Source organism: Branchiostoma floridae, chromosome 4 (assembly GCF_000003815.2).
Source record: "Branchiostoma floridae strain S238N-H82 chromosome 4, Bfl_VNyyK, whole genome shotgun sequence".
NCBI lineage: Eukaryota > Metazoa > Chordata > Leptocardii > Amphioxiformes > Branchiostomatidae > Branchiostoma > Branchiostoma floridae.
Window position 1 is genome coordinate 21,660,883 of NC_049982.1, and position 7,560 is coordinate 21,668,442.

The 7,560-nt window shown below is 39.4% G+C and overlaps 1 protein-coding gene across 8 annotated transcripts in view; it reads right to left on the reverse strand.

Moving 5' to 3' along the window:
• LOC118415055 (PR domain zinc finger protein 1-like) overlaps nucleotides 1-7,560 on the reverse strand; it is a 38,960-nt gene that overhangs the window by 11,915 nt on the left and 19,485 nt on the right. The gene's annotated exons all lie outside the window — the stretch shown is intronic.

Genomic DNA, 7,560 nt, shown 5'->3' on the forward strand with positions numbered 1-7,560 from the left:
CTTCTGAGGTCCATGGTTTTTAGGGTAGTTAAGCAGCCATCATCAATAATTTTGAGTGAAGGGTAAATCAGTTGCTTCGTTAAGTTACCATGGTGACGTAAGGTTATTTACAGTACTGAAAAGAAAGCCTACCATATGCATGGTGTTGAAGTCATGTTTTTGGATAGTGACACAGAATCTTCTGACATTGCAAATAACTTTATGTTCTTAGTGGTATTTTGCCTATGTATGTTCCTTTTTTTTTATAGAGAAAGCTAAATTTGCTATTCAGATGCAAGAACAGCAATTTTTCCATAAAACATAGATACATGTATCGCGAAACAAAGTCTGATTTCCTTCAAACCAACTTGATTGGTTGCGGAATAACTTCCTCACATCTCGTATACCCTCTTTTTGTCAAAAAAGCTAAATTTGGCCCGTTGAACCAAAATAGCAGATTTCAACCCAAAAATGAGATGTCGACAAACGATGTCCGATTTCCTTCGAACCAACTTTACTGAGTGCGGAATAACTTCCTGACATCTCGTTCACCTTCTTTTTGTCAAAAAAGCTAAATTTGGCCCTTTGAACCAAAAATAGCAGATTTCAACCCAAAAATGAGATGTCAACAAACGATGTCCGATTTCCTTCAAACCAACTTTATTGAGTGCGGAATAACTTCCTCACATCTCGTTCACCCTCTTTTTGTCAAAAAAGCTAAATTTGGCCCTTTGAACCAAAAATAGCAGATTTCAACCCAAAGATGAGATGTCGACAAACGATGTCCGATTTCCTTCGAACCAACTTTACTGAGTGCGTACTGAAAACGAACAATGCCATGTACTTTTGCGCCTTTTGAAGACAGGTACTAGATGAATCGATTGTTACGTACGGAGGAAGGGAGAAATATCGGAGCTGTTAACAGCACGGGTAGGTCAATATATAAAGCTAGTTTTGATAACCTTTCGTCTACAGTTACTAATGCTATTTTCACCCCGCTCAAAAGACACCAAGCGCCAAATAATGTAGGGTTAGAGGTATATATCGTAAAATAGACGCAGGTTTCCATAGAAGTCTTTCAAAGACACTTTCATTATGCCAACACTTTCATTTTGAGTGCCTGCACTCAAACGTTTTGGAGATATTTGAACGCAAGGTCAATAATGCGTGAGTTCTTATCTGAAGTTCAACTGCATATATCTCAATACCAAAGTACAACCATCATATGGTATTTCAGATCACAACTAAGCACACTTTCATGCCTATTTCAGCCAAATTTGAAGTCATTCTGTGGTAGTTTGAAGGAGATACAAAAGTAAGAGACGTTTTAGCCTTGCGTAAATCGAGGCCGCTTGTCAACTGCACTTGTTCGCATGGACAATTTCGGGCGAAATTCTACCGCATCAAAGGTAATTGCGTTTTTCTCTGTAAGACGAGAAAGGAGTGAAATATCTCAATGAAATTTTCAGGAAAGCCGGTTAGTACGCTTATCTAGCTGTGTTCCTAATAGGTTTTCTCTCGCTTTATTCTGTTAGGAGATATAAGGCTTTGAACTATTGTCATTTTCACCCCGCTCAAAAGCCCACCTTCGGAAAGTAGGTTTTACCCCAAACTCCCTGTAGGGTTAGATATATAAAGTAAAAAGGACGCAGTTTTTCATAGAAGTCTGTCAAAGACATTGTCATGATGCCACCACTTTCTTTCTGACTACTTTCAATAAAAAATATTGGAGATATTTGAACTTTTATTTGGACGCAAGGTCAAAAATGCGTGATTTCCTATCAGAAGTTCAACTGCACGTATCTCGATACCAAAGTACAAACATCATATGACGTTTCAGATCCTAGCTAAGTACACTTTCATACATATTCAGCCAAATTTGAAAGTAATTCTGTGGTAGTTTGAAGGAGATACAAAAGTAAGAGACGTTTTAGCCTGCGTAAAATCGAGGCCGCTTGTCAACTGCACTTGTTCGCATGGACAATTTCGGGCGAAATTCTACGTCATCAAAGGTAATTGCGTTTTTCTCTGTAAGACGAGAAAGGAGTGAAATATCTCAATGAAATTTTCAGGAAAGCCGGTTAGTACGCTTATCTAGCTGTGTTCCTAATAGGTTTTCTCTCGTTTTATTCTGTTAGGAGATATAAGGCTTTGAACTATTGTCATTTTCACCCCGCTCAAAAGCCCACCTTCGGAAAGTAGGTTTTACCCCAAACTCCCTGTAGGGTTAGATATATAAAGTAAAAAGGACGCAGTTTTTCATAGAAGTCTGTCAAATACATTGTCATGATGCCACCACTTTCTTTCTGACTACTTTCAATGAAAAAATTTGGAGATATTTGAACTTTTATTTGGACGCAAGGTCAAAAATGCGTGATTTCCTATCAGAAGTTCAACTGCACGTATCTCGATACCAAAGTACAAACATCATATGACGTTTCAGATCCTAGCTAAGTACACTTTCATGCATATTTCAGCTAAATTTGAAGTAATTCTGTGGTAGTTTGAAGGAGATACGAAAGTAAGAGACGTTTTAGCCTCGCGCAAAGCGAGGCCGCGTGTCAACTGCGCTTGTTTGCATGGGCGATTTCGGGCGAAATTTTACCGCATCAAACGTAATCGCGTTTTTCTCTGTAAGACGAGTGATATATCTCAATGAAATTTTCAGGAAAGTAGTTTAATACGCTAATCTGTGGTGTTGATAACTTTGCTGTTGCTTGATTCTGTTAGGAGATATAAGGCTTTGCACAGAGGCCTTAAGAATCAAAGTGAGGGATGTGATGAACAGGAAGTGGCGTAAGTTTTTCATTCATGGTTATCACGGTTATCTCAAGCAAATCCTACGGTGGCATAATATACTAGTAGTACATGTATCATTAGCTACATGTAGCCAAGGGGTGTAGCCGGCAATGTGGTGTCAATTGTCTCCTTGGCTGACCACATGCCTTGGCTAGCTTAATGACACTATCTTATGCCACCGTAGGATCTGCTTGGAGATAAGTTATCAAGCACTCCAGGCATGGGCAACATACACTGTCTAACAATGTAGCTTTATATGGGCATGATACTGTAAATAATGGTATTATAAAATAAGTTTTCTAAAGCTAAGTATAGAAATGATGAAATGAATAATTGTTTTTCAGTGTTTAATGTATAAACTACTGATGGATATTCATAGCAGAACAGAACATAGCAGAACATACTACAAACAGTAATCTAGAAAATGTGGAGTAAGTATTCTAAGTCAGACTAGATAGTATGTAAATCCAGGACTGCCTGAAAATCAGGTCCAGCTTGATCTGTGTGTACGTTCCTGGTAAAACAAATGAAGTGAAGATAATAGACTTATTTTGACTATTGTTAAGTGTTTCCAAGGGTTATATTAGAATTGCTGGTGGTAGGGGGGGTGGGGTGGATTATTTCTTAAAAATGTATGTTTCTGCGATCAAAATGTGCACTTCAGTGAATGGTATGTTGGGAAAGACTCAATGATACCCATGTCAGGTCAACCCGTCAACGTCTTTGAAATCTAAAATAATTCCATTTTCTGGCCTGTATATTACCTTTGTTGGGCAAGGTCATTGAAAAAACAACCTATGACCCTATGTACACTGCACATCAAACACATTTGAAACAAATGAGTAAACAGGTATTGTTCAGTTTTAATAAGTGTTCTAAATATGGTGTATCAAACTATCATAAATATACAGTATCCCAGTAAATGTCGTACTCCTATTGGAGAAGGACATTTGCAGTCTTCAAATACAAATCAGTCTATACAACTAGGTAAAAAAAAGATTTATCTCCATAAACTTTTTTGTGACATCCATCACTATTCTTCAGCGTCGCTAGAATGAACTGGCAGAGCAATTCAATGCAGGTACATCTAACTAGACAAATGGTTGAACATATGCAAATGTTACTCAACATACAGTATTACACTTATCAGTACAAAGTACTACAGTATCGAAGAATATAAAATATTGTGCTAAATACAGCATACATTATGGCACTACTATTATAGCTTTATACAGGTTTAGAGGCTTCTTGCGACAACTGTATACATGTGCCACTCAGAGTCAGATGACTTGGTATCAAATGGAATTGGCATCAAAGGAACCAAGGAGGCACACAGATTTTACAAACCATCAGGACACTCTACTCCTAAACAAATCTACATGTCAACTTCAACTTTTTCTATATACAGTACATGTACATGTACATGTAGTCTTCTGTCAAGCCAAAAATGTTGTTAACAACTTAAGCTGGTGCTTTGACCATTCTATGGACAGGTGACAGGGGGATGCATGAAGAGCTCCATCTCCTGCTGTGTAATCAGCTTCTCCACTTCTGCCAATACACGTTTTCAGACATCAATGCCCTGAAAAAAAATCTGTCCACAGTGATGTACTTCTGACATGTGACTTCTGATCAAACACTAACACTCAGTCACCCATTCAATCTTTTTCTCAGGTTTATAAGGTCACACCAATTCAAGCAATTGGTTCTCAGAATTGCCCATTCCTATTTTTCCAAAAATGAAAAAAAAAATTCAACACACTTGCCATTCAGCGTATTATCACCATTACAAATAACTTTCCAGTATGGTAAATTGGCTTACAGACAAGTATAAGCTCATTACTTGGCACATCCATCATTGCAGTGAATTTTTTCAATCATGAAGACATGTTAAATACATTAAAACTGTACATACAGGTGCAGCTACTGCAAAGAGGTAACTTTTGTTTGCTTTTTTTCAAGCTGACAATGTATTATTCTTCATGTTTGGTATTAGCCCTTATTTAAAGCTTTTGCAAGTTTTTGCAATTTCTTGCTGGCCTTGTTGTTAATCCAAGAGCTGTCAAATTGAGCTTTTGTGGCCTAAGTTGTATAAGGCCACACCAATTTAATTTCTTGGTTCACGGATTTTTTCATAAAAAATATGGAGCGAAAGGGCGAAATAAAAATAAAAATAAAAATTGTAAAATGGTTGGGGTAAAGGTAACGACTAATCCAAAACATAACGAAAAAAAGTTTTCAGCTTGAAAAAAGTACAAAAACACTATTATTGTACAGTAACAGCACCTGTACCCACACTTTAAGGAGATTATAATATAAAGGCCAATTTGCTACCCCGGAAAGTTGGTGAATGGTTTCATTAATGGTGAAAATTTGCTGAGTGGTAATTTTTGTTTTTATTTTTTTTTCCAAAAGATTGGAGCGAGCAAATCCGTGAACCAAGAAATTAAATTGGTGTGGCCTAATAAATCTGTAAAATACCTTGCCTGGTCTCCACAACAACAAATCATAAAAATATTACACATATGGTATTTTTTAAGCTGGTGCCAAGACTAGGGAACCATGAAAATTGTACATGTATGGTATTTACCTGGTATAAAGACCAACAAGCCATAAATATATTACCTGTATGGTACCTTACCTGTATAACCCACACAACTGCTACCTGTACGGTATCTTACCTGGTCTCCAGACAAACAAGCCAAACAACTGCTACCTGTGCGGTACCTACAGTAACCTGGTCTCCAGATCAACAAGCCATACAACTGCTACCTGTACAGTACCTTACCTGGTCTCCAGATCAACAAGGCATAAAACTACTACCTGTACAGTACCTTACCTGGTCTCCAGACCAACAAGCCATCCAACTGCTACCTGTGCGGTGCCTTACCTGGTCTCCAGACAAGCAAGCCATACAACTGCTACCTGTACAGTACCTTACCTGGTCTCCAGACAAGCAAGCCATACAACTGCTACCTGTACAGTACCTTACCTGGTGTCCAGACCAACAGGCCATAAACCTGCTACCTGTACGGTACCTTACCTGGTCTCCAGACAAACAAGCCATACAACTGCTACCTGTACAGTACCTTACCTGGTGTCCAGACCAACAGGCCATAAACCTGCTACCTGTACAGTACCTTACCTGGTCTTCAGACCAACAAGCCATACAACTGCTACCTGTACGGTGCCTTACCTGGTCTCCAGACAAACAAGCCATAAAACTGCTACCTTACCTGGTCTCCAGACCAACAATCCATACAGCTGCTACTTGTACAGTACCTTATAATTACCTGGTCTCCAGACAAGCAAGACATAAAATTGCTACCTGTGCGGTACCTTACCTGGTGTCCAGACCAACAATCCATACAACTGCTACCTGTACGGTACCTTACTGGCCTCCAGACCAACAAGCCATACAACTGATAACTGTACGGTACCTTACCTGGTCTTCAGACCAACAAGCCATACAACTGCTACCTGTACGGTACCTATACTGGCCTCCAGACCAACAAGCCATACAACTGATACCTGTACGGTGCCTTACCTGGTCTCCAGACCAACAAGCCATACAACTGCTACCTGTACGGTACCTTACCTGGTCTCCAGACCAACAAGCCATACAACTGCTACCTGTACAGTACATTACTGGTCTGCCTAAACACCACAAACGACTCAGAAACACCACAAACGACCACAAACGATCTAATATGCAGTGTATATGGGTCAAAGACCTTGTGTGGCGCTCTGGAGACATTGTTTACACATTTATGAATTTAGAAAATGCAGCAAGTCCTACGTATTCACCAGTTATTTCGAGTTAGTCCGCAGGTTTCAAGATCAAAGCGATTCTTTGCCGCTATGTTGGATCGCCCGTGCTAGGAGTCTGCATGGGGAAGTCCTCGATACCTTCCACGGTTCCATAGACGACAGGATGATAAAACTAAGGACGCTGTTCATAGATTATAGCATGACACAACTCTATCATTGTCAACTTATAAAACTTGTATAGTAAGTGTTTTTCAGCCTCAAATGCAGGCACACATTCATTGACAGCGTGCTCAGCCATCGTGACTGATCTTGAAACCGGCGGATTAACTCGAAATAACTGGTGAATATGTAGGACTTGCTGCATTTCTTAAATTCATAAGTGTGTAAACAATGTCTCCAGAGCGCAACACAAGGTATTTGACCCATATACACTGCATATTAGAGTCGTTTGTGGTCGTTTGTGGTGTTTCTGAGTCGTTTGTGGTGTTTAGGCAGACCCGTACCTTACCTGGTCTCCAGACAAACAAGCCATACAACTTCTTCCTGTACGGTATCTTACCTAGTCTCAACTGTTACTAGCGGTGGGTACTGGTATAAAACCGTTTTCTCTTGTTGGACCAGTCCAGAAAAAACGGACCTGAAATAATTCAGTGGACAAGACCAGATGTTGGACTGATTAAAAAATGAACAGATTATACTGGCACTATGGCGGCAGACGTACACGTGTTTTGGGGCTTATTGGTCCAAGAAAATAGGAAGAGCGAAGTAGAGCTGAGTAGAGTTGGTAGTCATTTTTATCAAATTTCTACAGTCAAATGTGACGATGGTCTAGTGTTGTTTACGTGCAGATAGGATACTCTACCAAACAGATTCCTTTTCAGCAAAATTTACCATTGCTTTGATTCACCAATCATGATTTAATAGGTCTAGGTTCAGATCCGGACCTGGACCTGATCCTCTGGACCTGGACCTGAATTTTCTGTAATCTCCAAGCAGTATCATAAGCTGTGG